The sequence below is a fragment of the Pongo abelii genome, chromosome X (assembly GCF_028885655.2).
Source record: "Pongo abelii isolate AG06213 chromosome X, NHGRI_mPonAbe1-v2.0_pri, whole genome shotgun sequence".
Lineage (NCBI taxonomy): Eukaryota > Metazoa > Chordata > Mammalia > Primates > Hominidae > Pongo > Pongo abelii.
The window spans coordinates 6,210,894-6,225,360 of record NC_072008.2 but is presented as its reverse complement, the minus strand read 5'-3'; the positions used below and the strand labels follow the sequence as shown (position 1 = coordinate 6,225,360).

At 41.9% G+C, this 14,467-nt stretch overlaps 1 protein-coding gene across 10 annotated transcripts in view; it reads left to right on the top strand.

The window, feature by feature from the left end:
* Nucleotides 1-381: 381 nt before the first annotated feature.
* NLGN4X (neuroligin 4 X-linked) overlaps nucleotides 382-14,467 on the top strand; it is a 337,280-nt gene continuing 323,194 nt past the window's right edge. For 2 of the 10 annotated variants that reach the window (XM_009234572.4, XM_054544299.2), the window contains exon 1: nucleotides 2,324-2,432. The gene's annotated coding sequence lies outside the window, so the exon portion shown is untranslated. Of the gene's footprint in view, nucleotides 769-1,260; nucleotides 1,627-2,323; nucleotides 2,447-2,515; nucleotides 2,678-3,034; nucleotides 3,057-14,467 lie in introns of those variants that run through there. The other 8 variants (XM_063721287.1, XM_054544301.2, XM_063721288.1 and 5 more) reach the window with 6 other exon arrangements.

The window sequence follows — 14,467 nt, the reverse complement described above, 5'->3', positions numbered from 1 at the left end:
CTCTTAAAATTTTTTTTTATATCATTGCTTCCCAAATGAATTACAATAACGCAGACATAGGGACTGCTGGAGATCGTGACCTTAAACAGTTAAAGATGTTTGCATATAATGCAGCATGTTTGGTGTGGAGGGTATCTAGAGAGTCCTAAAAAAGCAAAGAGGAAGAAGGTTTGCTGTACGCGTCTGGTGCGGTGGCACCGTGTGCCATGCCCACCTGCTCTATCTCCCGGGTACCCGAGATCTCTCCGTTACAGCTGGTTTGCATTGGGATTAGCAGCTCTTTGCTTGAGGTTGTAGCTGTGGATGTGGTTTCTGTAGTGATGGGGCCGACTCCGGAGATCTATTGGCTGCTGGCTTTGTAAATTTCATTCAGTTTGGTCCAATGGCAGAGGGAGAGCCCCGGAGACAGCAGGACCTCTCTCCTCAATCTCCCTTTTTCTTGCAGAACCGTCTCTCTCCCTTCTCTGTCTCTTAGCACAGAGCTCTTATTCAGCCACTAGCTCAGCCCTTCCTGCTTCAATTGTAGTGCTTGTTCTGCCCGTCCACAGACTATTGACGGCAGAAACAACGAATTTCCTCCAAACTAGGCGGTGTTGGTGGCTCTTGCATTCCTCTGGATGAGCAAATCTAGTTGGGGGGTTCCAGAAGGGGAAGGCTCCTGGGCTTTCAATACATCCTCCTGAATCATACCTCGTTTCGGGTTCCCTAGAAAAATCTGGAAGTGTAAAAAGAACTCTTAACGGCCGATGCAGCTCTTCCAAAGCTAAGGTAGGTGCAGTTTTAAGACGTGTCTCTGGGATATTATTCTCCTTATTTTAAAAAGCCGTTTAAACATTTTGACTTGCAGCAAAGGATGGAAAGCCTCACTGCAGATACTTGAGCTTCACTTCATCTGATCTTTATTTTTTTCCTTTTACGATTATTAATATTATTTTTGGAAAATTTGGACAGGACTTTCTCCCATCTGTCTCGCTGCATTTCTTAGGTGTGGGTGGGAGTGTGGACCTTCATACGGTTTTTACATGCAACCTCTCCACATAAATATTTGGTTTTATTTTCACTTAAAGAGAAAAATCCGGACCACCGTTGTTTGGAAGCGTTTTGCTGCAATCAGCTATTTGAACGGCTCTGGGGCCGTGTGTGATGTGTTTACAAAGTAGCGCTGCCTTCCACACAAATAAACAGAAGACTGTGGCGGGGAGAGGAGGAAAAATATATATATGTATCTGCAGTACAGGGAGAGAAGGAGCGAAGCGGCCAGGGCTGGAGATGGTGAAGGCAGGAGGACTTCTGCAAACTGTGAGGCATGGGAGGCTTTTCTTTTCTTTTTCTCCCCCTCCCACCCCCACACCCCCTTCTTCTTTAAGAAAACTGTCAGCTACCACCGCCTGGGGTGCTTTTTTGAGGGGTTGGGGGGGTGCTGTTAACCAGAAAGAAAAAGGGAAAACAGGCTTGGTTGGGGTTCCATTTAAGCGATTTTTTTTTCCCTCCTTCATCTCCGGGCCTCGGATAAGATGACTGCTTGGGTGATGCACGAAATAACGCACGTGATTCATTAGACCTGGCTTGGCTTGGCTAGGGAACGATCCAGGCGCGCTGGAGACCCCGCGTGAAGACGAAATGACGGTAGCTCCGGGCTGCTTCTGCAAACCGGGGAGCGGGCTCCATGCACTCCTTTCCCGTGTGTGTGGGTTTCGAGGCGGGTGGGCAGGGTGAGGCAAGCCGCAGGAGGGTAGAGCTGGTGGTTTTGCTTCTTCGGGAGCCTTTGAGTGTAGTCTGAACCTTTGAGGGGGGCGCGGGGGCGCTTGCAGCTGCCGCCCTGGGAACCATCTCTCAACTGCCTGCTTTTCCGAAGGAGCGGAAAAGTTGGAAGCTGCGAGGACAGACTACCGGAGCCCTTGTCTGGGTCTCGGGGGATCTGGAGCCCTAGTCGGTGCCCACTGAGAACACCCCTTCTCGGAGCGAGGGTGTGGGGGGGAGTGGTAAGCCTGCGGGGCGCACTGTCCGCCAGTCCCGGAGGTGGGGACGGGGGAGGAGGCTGAGGAGTCGGTTCCAATAGGCGCACCACCTCTACAGCCCTGGAAAACGCAACCGCCACCCCCTGTTCCCTTCCATCCCATCCCAAGCCTCTCTGCTGTCCCGGGCCGATTTCATCTCGTCTCTTCCTCCGCCTCCCCGCTTCCCCGCCTCCCAATTCCCGCGCGGCTCGGCTCAGCCCCTTCCCACTCCAGTGGGCAGAACTGATGGAGAAGATCCGCCAAGCGGGCAGCCGGAGGAGGAGGAGACAGTGCGGGGTGGGCGAGGGGCTTCGAGACCACGCAGGGAGAGCGTGAACTTCAGTCCTGCCCCCTCCCCAAGGCCGCGGCTGGGGCGCCCCCAGCCCGCGCTGGCACCCGCGTGGCCTGACCTGCGGAAGCGCGAGCGGGGATGAGGTAGGGAGAGGGAGGTAGGTGCCGCTCGGCTGCAGATGATGCGTGGGTGGGGGGCTTGCTGTGGGAGGAGAGGCCCAGGTCCCGGCCTGCGCCCTCCACTCCGCGGCTGCTCCCTCCGCCTCTGGTTTTCCAAGAGGCCGGTCGCTACCGCGGGGGACACTCTCATCCTTCAGCCAGTCTCCTGGACACCCCTTCCTCCTCCTGTCCGTCAACCTGACCTGGCTCTTTCGCCCCTCCGAGAACCGGTAGGCTGGGGTCCCTCGGCGGGATTCTCCTGGGCCGCACCCGAAGCTTTGCGCCCCCGGTATCGGGGCCCAGTACCCCGTGCAACCCTGGGCCCGAGCGCACGATTCCGGCGCCTGCTCGCCGCCAGACACAGCGCCCTTTCTTCCCGGAGCGGCGGGGGCGGGAGCAGGGGGGTCAGGCCAACCCTTGCACCCCCGAGGCCTGGCCCGGGCCACCCTGGGAACGGATGTCCTGCATGGAGGGCGAGGGGCACCCGGAGGACGTCCTCCGCATCATACCCCTCCCCTTCCCCAGAACGCTTTTTTTTTTCCGGACTGCGGGTTTCTTTTTCTCTGGCTTCTTCCTCTGAACCTACGGCAGGTGTCAGCCTCTTTTTATGTATGTGCTGCTGCTATCTCGGGGATGGCGGGGGAGGGGGTGCAGGAGGCAGCGTGGAGGGGTCCTAGGAGGTTCCGGCGGGGTTTTGGCCCCTGGGGTGCGCCTGGGCTTGCAACTCTCGCGGGCGCTGGGCGCGCGCGTCACGAATTCGGCCTAGGGCTTGGGCGAGTCTGCGGGGAGTGAGGACGGAGGATCCCGATCTGTCATTTGGACCCAACTTAAGAAATTTGGGGTGGGGGTTGGGTGGGGGTTTTGGAACTAAGCAGGTGATGCTCTTGCGAGCTGAATCCACAAGGTGGTAGTGTGGCTTCTTTTTATTTTTATTTTATTTTATTTCTAGTTGGTCATTTTTGGGGGGGGGGGCGGTGGTTTGTTGTTGTTGTTGTTGTTGCTCTTATCTTATGCTTTTTGAAGGCATCCGTTGCCCGTAGGGTTTACATCGGAGCGCGTTGCCTTATATTTTCTTAAAAGGAGGTGGTGTGCGTGAGCTCCCGTCTCAGAATCAGCCCTTCCTGTGATGTGAGGAAGGCAAAAGCAAAAAAAAAAAAAAAAAAAAAAAAAGAAAAAATAAAGAAAGAAAAAGTTTAGGGAGACCTCGTTATCCTGACGAAGCAGAATTGCCAGTTTGTGTGGGCGTTCTGCGGGCAACATAGAAGTGCATGCTTAAGAAATTCGGGGTAGCTTCCTTCTCCAGCTAGAAATTAAATGGCCAGGGTGCAAACACCTGACTTTGATGAGAACAAAGCCGCCGAAACTGCAAGAGACCTGCATGGTTTGAATGGACGCACTGAGCCTTTTCCTAGGGGATGGCAGAGCGGGGTGAAATCAGATAGCAAAGAAATCTGCAGTTTTGTGGGGGCAGATTTGGAGAGTGGAGAATTATTTCATACCTTTAGTTGGCTGTGGGGAAGATGTTAGCAGTAATCCATTAAATCCTCAGCATAGATTTTCCTGTGGAAATGAGCAAAATGTTAAGAGGGGGAGGGATGGCTAATGGCACATGGTTGCATGAATCCCTGTATTTCCAGAAAAAAATATGGAATTTCTGTGTATCCTAAAATTAAGAATACAGGAATTTCATGCAGAACTCTGCAAGTATGTATTTTCTCAGATTAGAAATTCAGTATTTTATTACTCAATGAAATGTAGAATGCGTGTGTGTGTATGTGTGTATACAGACATACACGCATTTTACATTTCTACATATATATGTGTATATATATATATGGCCATTTTAAAGAGTATTTTCTTTGACATGTAAGAACATAATCAGGGCCAGTTGTAGCAAGTGGAAAATTACTTCATTAGTTTTAAGTCAGTAGATTAAAATGGGAGGCTTCATTTTTTTTTGAAACCAGAATAATAATTGCATTTTCATAATAATGCCTGTGCATGGATGCAGTTTTAAAGATGCTTTGATGTTTTCTTCTCCAGTGGAAGAATTGTTGCTTTTCTTTGCGTTTTATTTAAATAAACTAATGCCAAATATACAGTTGGCCCTCAAACCAGTAACCTAGCTGATTTTTACCCAAACCTAAGAATGTAACAGATACTTGATAAGGGACTGGTGGCTGCATAAGGTAGATAATGAAGTTATCTTGATGCTGTGAAATTTACAAGCAGACTTGAAGGAATTGGAAAGTTCATAGTTGTTGGCCTGGAATGTAGCCTGATGGTAAATATATAGATTTTTAAAAATTTTTGAACTTGGCTATTTCATTGTTTTGTGTGTAGTAATTTGTGGAAAGCTTATAGTCTCTCCACAAAGATGAGAGTGTTGACTGACTCCGCAACAGAGACTTGCTTTTGAAAGTGCAGGGGTCTCTTTAAAAGCCGTTTGCACTACTGTGCTTTTATTTCTAGACCACAACCAAAAGGTTCTCAAAAAACTAAACATTCAAGTGCATGAGGGAATGACCTCCGTTTAACACTCTTTCTTTTTAATTGGTACGCCACATTTCAAACCTTTCGTAATACTGTTGAATATTGTCAATAATGCAACTTGTTGAGCGAATGCATTGCATTCAAATGAAGTAGCAGTATACAAATATTTTAAGTCCTTTAATATCCTCCTCCTAAAGATAGGCTTATCTGGTTAAAATATACTTAAATTCCAAATATGGTGAGAGTTGGTCTTAGGATGTGAGTGTCAAGTGTAAGAGACACGATTTTAGTTTGTAAACCAGAATGTATTTTTTCTGTACTGCTTTCTGACTTTTAACAATATGTATTCTATTCCCAAATGGGGAAATATGTTCAGTTTAGTTTAAATCTGTTGCTCTTTTTGTGTGTGTTTTTGTCTGAGTACTGTACTTTTTCAGAGGAGAGACTTCGTCTCCTATTTAATTATGTGAATGGATATTCAGACAGATTTGAATAGCCACCACTGATTTCTTAAACTCCTGAGCTACCAGTTTTAAATCAAAGATACATCTTTTGCAGTCAATTAGAGAAAGTGAGACTCGAAATTGAAGCCCAGGCTGCTGAGGCAATTAGGTCATGTGCTGCGCTCTCTACTACCATTCACTCCACGAATATTTTCCAGTTTTGTCATTTTTCTCTAAACATTTGGACTTTGAAAAGCTCCACTGTTCTTTGTTAAGTGAACGGCAGTGTAGGAAGCCCTTCCTCATTTTTCTTGGAGCAGAGTAGCACACATGAACAAGAAAAAAAAGAAGGTGACATCTCCTAGCAGTTTGTCATTGTGCCATTTATAGGCTTTGAATAAATGTATAGATGAAAAGGCTTTCCCTCTGCAGGTGGTTACATTAAACAAAAAATAAGTAAATAAAAGGCTCATAAAATCATTACGGGAGTGAAAGGTTGGTGGTGGAAAACTGCCCATCTACCTCGGGCTGAGATTTCAAACTTTAGACATTTCGTGTTGAGTTCACGTGTCCCAGGTGTGTGCGGAACACCTCCATACACCACATCTTCCCAAGGCACTCTCATCTTCCCAGAAATGGTACCTGAAGGAGAACAGACCTAACCCCAACAATACTAAAATACGTATATATAAAACTATATATAGTAAGATATGTATCCTACTATATAATATATATATGGTAATACATATTATAGTAAGGTCTGCATCATGTATATAAAAATACACTATATATCTTATTATTATATATATAGTGAGATGAGGTGTATTAATCCATTCTCAGGCTGCTAAAAAGGACATACCCAAGACTGGGTAATTTATAAAGGAAAGAGGTTTAAATGACTCACAGTTCAGCAGGGCTGGAGAGGCCTCAGGAAACTTACAATCATGGTGGAAGGGGAAGCAAATACTTTCTTCTTCACATGATAGCAGGAAGGAGAGGAATGAGAACCGAGTGAAGGGGGAGACCCCTTATAAAATCAGCAGATCTTGTGAGAACTTACTCACTATCATGAGAATAGCATGGGGCAAACTGCCCCCATGATTCAATTACTTCCCACCACATCCCTCCACGACACGTGGGGATTATGGGAGCTACAATGCAAGATGAGGTTTGGTGGGGACAAAGCCAGACCATATCATGAGGTTTTATTGAATTTATTTGAGACAGGAAAAGAGTAATCCTCCATAATTTAGAAAGCAGATGAAGTACAATGAACATTTAGGTTCTCATTAGTTGAGGAATACATTTCAAAGAGAGAAATGTTAATTTCAGTATAGTGCTAATGAAACGATCTAGGCTTTCACTGCTCTCTGGAAATGTGGATAAACGGCCCAGAATTTTGTTTGGGTTGTTTCATTTAAAATGTATATTATATAAAGAAATCATGGTTTGTCAAAGTAACAGAGTGCTATTTTTGGCTTACGACGGGACTTTCTTAGCTCCACCTGTTAATATCGGTGATCATTTTGGTTTTAAGAGGTCAGTACCTGATTGGATGATGAAAACTTGCATCTCAAAGCCATCACTCCAGACATGTGATTTTATTAACATCTGTGGGCATCTCTCCTGGCTCCCACATCAACCCTTCATCCAGGCTCATTTTCTCTGTTTGTTTTTGTTTGGTTGTTTGTATGCTTTGGGTGGAGAGAGGGGACACATATTTTGCTAAGGGCACCTTTTTCAGTCATGAAACTTAGCCTGTCGTATAAGCTGAAAAGGAACTTGGGTTGTTTCAAGTTGCATTACGTGGTAAGTTTTTGGATCCTTTAAAAAAAAAAGGACTGAGGTTACTAAAAGTGTTATTACCACTGATAAAAGAGCTATGGTGAATTGTGGTTTGTTTTTGCAAAGTGCAGAAAAGGCCTCTTTGGTTCTGTGATGATGGCTGTGGTTAAGTTGCATGCGGTGCCATTTTCCATGTTTAGTATTTCAGTACCACCAATATGTGGCCCTGGAGTATTGGACGGGCAAGTCCAAGAACTCAGTGAGGCATGCCGTGTGACTCCAATGGTCAGAGCTGTTCAGCATGGAACTGTGGTCTCAAAAGCATGGGGGATGGGGGCAGAAGAAACTCACTGCAACTGAGTGCCTTTAACTTGTTCCAATCCTCACTACTCTCTGTGACTGTAATGCTGTGAATGGGTTAGGTGGGGAAACTCACAAAAGTAAATGCATGTTTTCACAAACAAAATATGTCATTGTTAACTGTTTTCCTAAGTGAGACAATATGCCCTCATGCCCTGAAGCTACATGGTAAGAATGGCAGTGTGTGTGAGCGGGCGTATACACATACATGTATGCATATGCCAACACATTAACTAGGAACTAGTCTTTGCGGAAAATGTTTTTCTCAGCCATTGCAACACATTAGATAAAAGCAAATATATATATATAAAATATAAGAAGGAAAAATGTGGTTTTCCATTATTTTCCTTTTCTTATCCTCATCATTCACCAAATCTATGTTATATTAAACAATTCATAACATCTGGCCTGGGTAATAGAGTGAGACCCCAACTCCACAAAGAAACAAAAATTAAAAACAAATTAGCCGGGCATGATGGCAAGTACCTGTGGTTCCAGCTGAGGTGGGAGGATCACTTGAGCCCAGGAGTTCAGGGCTGCAGTGAGCTATGATTACGCCAGTGTACTCCAGCCTGGGAGACAGAGCAAGACCCTATTTCTAAAAATATAAATAAATAAATAAATAAATAAATAAATAAAAATAAATAAAAATAGAAAATGTACAATGAAAGTTATAAAGTTGGCCGGGCATGGTGGCTCACGCCTGTAATCCCAGCACTTTGGGAGGCTGAGGTGGGCGAATCACCTGAGGTCAGTAGTTCAAGACTAGCCTGGCCAACATGGCGAAATCCTGTCTCTACTAAAAATACAAAAACTAGCTGGGTGTGGTGGTGTGTGCCTGTAATCCCAGCTATACAGGAGGCTGAGGCCGGAGAATTGCTTGGACCTGGGAGGGGGAGGTTGCAGTGAGCCAAAATCGTGCCATTGCACTCCAGCTTGAGTGACAGAGCGAGACTCTGTCTCAAAAAAAAAAAAAAAAAAAAAAAAAAAGAAAGTTATAAAGTTACCTATGATGGGTCTGGAGGCACTCCTTATTTAGGAGTAAAGACATTCATTAACATGAGACCTAAGTAAGTAGAAAGCATGTGTTTAAGGGACAGGTGTCCATTTTCTCTAGGTCTCCTGGAAGCTTTTTTTTTCTAATTTGAGTGCTAATTCCGAAAAAGGTGTTATCACCTATGTTTATAGTGGAACTATCTATGTGTGACAAAATTGTACCCTCTCTTGTCCATCAGTATTGTGCAATGTTGTATACTTGTGTGGAGAAATAGACAACTTTTACAAAGATCAAACTGGGCGCCCTTTACCAAGGCTAAACTCATAACCCTTTTATCTGCCTTTGTAGAAGATTCTCACCTTTATTTCTCTTGGTGCCCAAAGGCTTCACTGAGAGACTGTTCCCATTGAAGCCTTGTGGCAAAGTCAGTAGAGCATTGTATTGGCCCAGCTTCAGAAACTCTGCATTCACTTTTAATAAATATGGAGAACTTTGAAGTCACAAAAGCCGAGAACCTCATTACAGTCTCTTTATGTTCTTGGGTCCCTTTCTTCCTGCAGACTTCCTTGAATTCAAATTTAATGTGCACTACTCATTCACATTGCACCTACTGAAAAGCATTGACAATCCCAGGTGACAACAGGAGCAAAAGTGAATGAATGCTAGAGGGTTTCTCATTTAGGTTGTTCACTCATCACTGTGCACAGGTTCTTTAGAATTCTACCTACACGTGATGAGACTGTAAACAGACTTATGTTTTTGAAACATCAGTATACAGGTGTGCAGAAAGAAATGGGCTAGGTCAGTTACAGCCACCAGTATAAATAAGATGCATAAAATAGTTTTATTTGCAAATTATATCTACAGAGCCTTCATCATATATACATATATATAGATGTATGTATGTAGATATAAAATATAGGGTGCCTATAAACATACAGATCTTACATTATTCATTTTAATTTCTACAGGTAATATGTAATTATTTATATACAATTGCATTTATGTACATTTATACAATAGTATTTGTATACAACTTACATACTTGAATAAAACCATCATCTACAATAGCCACTTAATATATATTTATTTCTAGATAGTTGTATTTATGTACATTTATATAATTGTATTTATATGCAATTTATATTACTGGTGAAAGCCTTTATAACTTAAACTAGATGTATTTCAAAAGCCATTGCAAACTTATTTATACAAAATACAATTTATTTAAACATGTATTATATAAATATAAATTATATATTAATATATAGCATATATAAGCCATATAAATATATAATACAAACTAGTTTTATATATTTATAATTTATTATTGAATACAACTCATTTAAATATAATTTAGTATATATTACTATGTATACTATATTATTATATAGTATATATTACTATGTATACTATATTATTATATAGTATATATTACTATGTATACTATATTATTATATAGTATATATTACATAGTATTATATACTATGTATACTATATTACTATATATATATATATACACACAAACCATATATATAGTTTGACATGCATTTTCCAAAAGAAACTATATTATATGTGGTGAATGAACTTCCAGGCTGGTTCACAGGGGCTATTATTAGTTAATGGTGCACAGAAACCACAGCTTCCTTCCCTCTTTCCTTCCTTTCTTGTTTCCTTCCTTCCTTCCCTCCTTCCTTCCTTCTTTTTCTCTGCTTTCTTTCCTTCCTTCTTTCCTTCATTCCCTCCCTCTCTCCTTCCTACCTTTTTCTCTTCTTTCTTTCCTTCCTTCTTTCCCTCCTTCCCTCCTTCTCTCCTTCCCTTCCATCTACCATCCTTCTCCCTCCCTCCCTCCTTTCTTCCTTCCTTTTCTCTTCTTTCCGTCTTTCTTTCTTTCTTCTTTCTTCCTTCCCTCCCTTCCTCCCTTCGTTTCTCCATCCCTCCCTTCTTCCTTCCGTCCTTTCTTCCTTCCTTCCTTCTTCCCTTCCTTCTTTCTTCCCTCATTCCTTTATTCTATTTGGATGAGTGACAAGGTCTCAGGGATCCTTAAAGTATTAAAGAGAAAATGAAGATAATTCTATAGAAGAACAGATCAAATAGGAAAGAGTAATGAAAAGAAAGACTCCTGGAATGACAAAGAAGCATGTTCATGACAATTTAATAGAATTTCCCACATGCCATATTTGTATAGCTGGTTATATTTTAAAACTTTGTCAAACCCTATATTTATAAAACCTTGATTTTGATTTTAGTAAATTCTATGAATAAATGCATACATAAAGCAGATTACTTTGATTCAACAAAAACATACAGGCACCTGTGAGCTTTTTTTTTTTCATGTGGTAGTGGAAACAGCCTCATTAATTAATGGCTATTTCCTATATTCTTTTTAAAATTAATAAGCAACGGTCAGATATTTCAGCATTTTTAAGGCATGAACAATACCTTGGATTCTAATATATTTTAGTCTAAAATATCTGGTGACATCACAGATAATTGTTTCAAACTCTACCACCCCTCACATAATTTATTTTTCAACAATTTAAAGTCTTTTAGAATAATGAGATAACCTTAAAAATAGACAACATTACTCATACTGGTGAGCTAGGATTGCTTAAAGATGGGGCATAGATTGCATTGTCTCAGAGGAAAATATTTTATGAAGATTCTTTAAAAAGTATAAGAACTCCTGAATCAGTGATTCTTTCTTGAAGAGGCTCCCTGGTCCAATATTTTTGGAAAACCGTATATCATTTGCCTCTCTTCAATTATATCCTGAAAATGGACACACTATGGCCTTAAAGTCTCCTGTACTAATGGGTTTAGCAGCTGTGACAGATAACTTAGGGTTCTTTGTAATGAGTTTTAACCAAATTAACCACAAGAGTGTTGAGAATACTTCTGTTGACACAGAGCAGAAAGAAGTACTAACAGGGTATGAAGATACTTGAAAGTGTTTAAATTACCAAGACTACTTGGAGATATGAACTTGTTGGTTTTTTTCTTTATTTCACGAATTTATTCAAAACTTGTTGAGTACCAATAAGTGGGGTACAAAGAAGATGAAATTGCTTATCTTTCCTATATTAACCATACACTAATGTTATTTTGCACCTCTGGTTTTATGTTTAAGAACAAATAAGTTTTAACAGAATTTGTCTTCTGGTGTGTGTGTGTGTGTGTGTGTTTAATCTCTCATGTCCTATGTCAAAAGTTAAAGAAAACAACAGCTTGATTCAGTCTTCATACATCTTTCTTAAATAGTTAAAGGCAAAATCATCAGAGCTACATAGCCCAAATATTAGGAATTAGGTTCATGTTCGAATTCTCAGAGGGTGATTATGTAGTTCGATTTTAACTTCTTCAACAGACAGACTACTATAGTTGATGAGCAAGGAGATGAAAGTATTTGATAAACATCATGGAGTTAATATGATTCTTGAGGGAGGGGAGAAGGCTGCCTGTCTCAGGTAATGCTTTTGAGGGTAGGTTTGTCCTAGCCTTGAGGTAGCAGGCTTGCTCTGTTGGTTGAAGAAGCCTTAACATGCATGCCAGTATTGCAAATTTACCCACATGCCAACTGTATGCTGTGGGAAGAAATGAATAATGTAGATCCGATTACAGAGAATTAGGTGGAACAGATAGACTTAGTGCATCAGAACCAATGAGAAGTAGACAAGACATTTAGAAAATAACAACAGCAATGAAAACAAATATAAATAAACCACAATCAAAACCCTTACATTTGGGTTTCTAGTTGCCTGTTACCACAGAGGGTTCTGGTTACAAGCTAAAATGTAACCCAGTAGGAAGGTCAAGACAAGGCCCTTCGCGCTGTCTAAAACAGTAACAAACAGTAAGGATGACTCAGAGAGAAAGGGTAACAAGTGACATGGAAGCTAAATACGAGGGAGAAAGTGTAACAGTTACATGGAAGTTAAATACCAGTTACCTGTGCAGAGACTGAAAATATAAAGCAGACACAGGAACGGTAGTAGTAGAAAGTGGGGGAAATCTGAATTTGTTGCAGCATAAAACCAACCAACCGATCCTAGTGAGGGAATCAATACCTCAGAAAAAAATCTTCTGACAATCTAGGTTCATGGTAGAGATTAAACGGTACCGTATTATGAGGACAGAATAATAACTCACACATGGCTTCACATAGAATTTGTGTGACAGTGGTTATGTACTGTGATTCAGTCTGCCATGACAATTTCACCAGTAAAATAACCTTCCAGGATTTATTTGATATCTCGATTGATAAGCCTCCCTTAAGTGAATAACCAGAATATGACATAATTTATAAAAATTAACTTAAAATTACACAAGAAGTTATGTGTCTAGTCATTTCACAATCAAATGTATTTGGGCATTTAATCTAGTCAGATCCCAATTAATAAAAAATTGTTTCTTTCTAGACCAACATGTATCCTGATGTTATATATACGTATGTAAATTATATGTATATATTTGCATATGTAAATTACACATCTATTTACATATGCATGCATAGCTCACTTTTTATTGGGGAACACATCTTCCTGAAGGTTTTTCAAAGAATAATTATTCTACCTGTAATGCTGTAGCAGTATTTGTAAAAAGTTCAAATGTGAGTGGGTACAGTGGCTCATGCCTGTAATTCCAGCATTTCGAGAGGCCAAGGCAGGAGGGTTACTTGAGCCCCAGGACTTTGAGACCAGTCTAGGAAACACCATCCATACGAAAAAAATTTAAAAATAAGTCAGGTGTGGTGGTGCATGTCTGTACTCCCTGTTACTCAGGAGGCTGAGGTATAAGGATCACTTGAGGAGTATATCGGGAGTTTGAGGCTGCAGTGAGCTATGACCTCACTACTGCATTGCAGCCTGGGCAACAGAGTGACACTCCATCTCTTAAAAAGAATTCAAATGCCTCATTTATGTGGACAGAATTTGATTGGTGTTATTCTGTTGCTGAATAATTCCAGGGTATGCATTTACCTTTTCTCTCTTGACTTTAAACATAGCTTATGAAAAACAAACAAACAAAAACTAAACAGAGAAGGAGTTTGCAAAACTATATTTAAAAGTAAACCATACTCCCTCACCCCTGACTCCACAAAAATACTGTTTAATGTAGAGAAACCACAGATGGTGCAGCCCCCAAATCTGGATCATCCTCAGGTACCTGGGGGCATTCTGAATTGAGGGGCTGAGCCTCAGAGGCATTTGGTCACACTTGGGTGGGGATGCCTCATTGGCTAGTGAAGAAGCAGCTGTCTCTTCCATGTAGTGGTCAGTTGTGGCCTCTCCCGGAAGGGAATTTATCCAGCAGTGTGTGTTCCTAAAGACGCTCATAGCAAATTATGTTCAGTGAAGCCAGCTGCATCCTGTTGGTCTTGCAAGTCCCGGGATTCTTGCCACAGCAGGTCAGAATGGAAGGGAGCTGCTTCTCTTTCCTCCTTACTTCCTCTCCCCATCCCGGCTCTCATCTGACATCCTTCCAACACCTATTTGACAGAAAAAAAAATTCTCTCTTCAAATTAAGAAAAGGGTCTGGTCTGGGTACGATGGCTCATGCCTGTAATCCCAACACTTTGGGAGGACGAGGTGGGTGGATCATTTGAGGTCAGGAGTTCAAGTAGTGAAAACCCCATCTCTACTAAAAATACAAAAATTAGCCAGGTGTGGCAGCATGCGCCTGTAGTCCCAGCTACTCAGGAGGCTGAGGCAGGAGAATGGCTTGAACTCAGGAGTCGGAGGTTGCAGTGAGCTGATATCACACCACTGCACTCCAGCCTGGGTGACAGAACAAGACTCTGTCTCAAAAAAAAAAAAAAAAAAAAAGTGTTTGAGTATTTACTCTCCACATCTTTCAGCTATTTCACTTCACTGGGAGTAGACAGGACAGGATGGCTCCAGGGAGAGTGCTATTGTTACCTTGTTATCCACTTTCAATTTGGA